Raw genomic sequence first — 3,291 nt, forward strand, 5'->3', positions numbered from 1 at the left:
AATACATCATATTAAAAAAGACATTCATGTACAATTATTCTTAATAATTAATTTCATTAATTTTACATATGTCATAGTTTGGATATCTTGTTTTTAGTTATAAAAATCTTATTAATTTATTTTTAAACAAAGTAGAGAAATTATCTTAAATCATCATTTTCTTTATCTAATAATTCAAAAATTTTGTTAGAGTCTCTAAACCGATAAGATATAGGTAATGTCAAATATAATGTTACTCTCTTGATATATTTTCACTCATCATTCTAAAAATAATTATTTATTTTTAAAATTTCAATTGAAAAAATACAGAATAAAGTTATGTAGTAAATTCAAATGGCATGATACGGTGTTTGATGGTGGAGTTCGTGGTGGTAAAGTCAGAGTTAACATGTCTAGAGATACTGTTACAATTTTAGTTAAGGATTCTGATGTAAAGGAAGAACAATTAATGATAATTTTATATAATAGGAGTATTGTGGAGTAGATTAATGGCAAAATGGAAACAAGCTGGAAATTAATAATTTTGAGGAACAAGACATAAAATAAAGCAATTGACGAAAAATTGCCGCGTGAAGTTCAGAGGTAGAAATGACTTTAAGGAAAAGAAGAAATGGGAGTACATGGCATTGAACAATAACAACAATTGCTTGGAATGGGAAGGAATGATCATGGCAACACAAGATGGAACATGTAAAGGTTAACAATGGAGACTAGTATAGAATACTTTGTGGAACAGGAAGATTGGATATGGGTAATGGGTAATGGGAATGCAACAATCGTGTTGGCCATCTTTGGAAGGAGGTGACAATAAATACAAGGTGATTCTAAAGTTGGGGATGCAGCGGGTGCTTTTACATGAGCACAAAATGATATGTGTATGTGTAGTGCTATTTAATTTGTATATAAATTTCTTATGTTTTGTTAGTTGAGATTTGAGGTGTTTTTGTCGTGTTTGACAAAAACTTGTAATTTGTAGTGGTCTTTGATGGCATTACTAATGGGGATTACCAAGAGTCAGTAACACTTCTCTCCTATTTGAATCGAGACTAATACTAAGATTACTAACTATCTAAAACAATTGAGAAAATACACTAGAAGGAAGGTTACTCTATGAGACAGAGAGGTGACTGTAATAATTATCTTGAATTTTAGGATAGTTTAAAACCTTTGGAGAAACGAGTTGATTAAATAAGATTACTTTAAAAAAAATTATTACGATTTCACTAGAAAACTAACTAAGAGTGCAACTAATTTCAGTCAACTAGTTAAAAAACAAACTCGTTACAAAAAAAAAAAGTAAAAAACACAACTCTCATTATCCTAATTTTTTGAATTTTAAAATTAAAAATAAAAGATTTGCTTTCGTAGTTGGTCTTTTAGACTTTTTCGAATTAAGAAAAGGATAGGTAGACAATGAAAATATTAAACAATGTGAACAATGGATATGTTGAATGTTTAATTCAATAGATATGCAGATAATTATGTTCATTATTTTTAATTGGATGGTTATTTGTTTTGATTCGATTTACTCATGCACAATTAATAATGGCTAGATGTTCAATAAGTGTGCAGATGGTTATCCTAATGTTAAGGTTTAGGAAATAATTTGGGAGTGGAGTATTTTTTTACTTTATTGGGTCAATTCTAAAGCCTATTGTTCACATTGTTTACAAAAGTCATTGTCTATCTTACAAAACCGATCAAGTTATTACACTAAAACCTTGACAAAAAAAACAACAAAAAAATCAATCCTGCACCTGATAAATTATCATCAACATAAAATCAAGTCATTCCACTCTCATCACAAAATAATAATAATAATAATTTCTTTGTCAAATTTTAGTTCTTAACTAATTAATAACTATCTATGCATGATGAAATTTTAAATTTAGGATTGAAATATCTGCATGATAAATTTGCATGTGAGCATGGAGAAGAACAAAAACAGAGAAGTCAAGAAAGAATTGAGAATTGAACTTGTATAACGATGAGACTCAAAGAATACAAAGCTATAATCTGCTATTTATACAAATACTATTTTTAACAGAATGCTATAGCTGCTCTAACTAAGTATACAGCTCAGCATGTGCAATCAAACCTACTACTAACAACTTTCTAGGCACAGGATTCGGTGGTTAGTGGTCCAAGTAGAAAACATGTTTTTGGAGTTTTTTTATCAATTATTACGTAGTCCTTGAATTAATTTTAATTACAAATTAACTCCATATATTTTATTTAATTATAAAAATAATTTTTTATTTTATAAATTATTATTTTATCAATTATCTATTATATTTATTAACAATCAAATACAAAAATAACAACCAATTATATCCTCCATTCATCCTAATAATTCCAATTGATTAAAAAATTAACTTTGATCTCGTTACGTTCATCCATGGCTTCCAAATCGTGTTTCCTTGAAATTCAATCGATTGGTTTTTCAAAACAATCGATTGAATGATAACTCAATCGAATGGTTTACACTATATCACAAAACAATCAATTGAAAGTTGTAAGGTAGAATGGTAAAAAGCTTAAACCAATCGATTGTTTATACTTTCCAATCGAATGAATGCCTCAAAACAATCGATTGTTGTTGTTACTCAATCGATTGGAAAGTGATGACATTGAAGTTTTAGCCAAATTCAATCGATTGGAAGGTGATGAAGTTGAATGTTTTGCCAATTTCAATCGATTGGTAATGGTACCCATCTACTCAATCAATTGTTTTTTATTATACCAATAAGCTATTGAACCAACTTGGTTAAACTTGGTTACCAAAATAATTTCGTCATGTAGTATCACGGATTTAATTAATACTAGTAGAAATACATTTCCTTCGTCCAAACTATGTTAATACATTGATATTGGTGCAAGATAATAAGATCCTGATCATGGTGATTGAAAAAAAAAATTGGATTAATGAGGATTTGTACAACCTATTTGTGATTTATAAAAGTAGAATAGAATAAATTGTGCAAAATCCCACGGAATTATGAAAAATGAGAACATTACCAATTGATTGAGTAGATGGATATTCCATTACCAATCGATTGAAATTGGCAAAACATTCAACTTCATCACCTTCCAATCGATTGGATTACATTACCAATCGATTGAATTTGGCTAAAACTTCAATGTCATCACTTTCCAATCGATTGTATTTGGCAAATCCATGTTGTTTTCGTGAATTCAATCAATTGAGTAACAACAACAATCGATTGTTTTGATGCATTCATTTGATTGGAAAGTATAAACAATCGATTGGTTTAAGCTTTTTACCATTCT

This window comes from Arachis ipaensis, chromosome B09 (genome assembly GCF_000816755.2).
Source record: "Arachis ipaensis cultivar K30076 chromosome B09, Araip1.1, whole genome shotgun sequence".
NCBI classification, from domain to species: domain Eukaryota; kingdom Viridiplantae; phylum Streptophyta; class Magnoliopsida; order Fabales; family Fabaceae; genus Arachis; species Arachis ipaensis.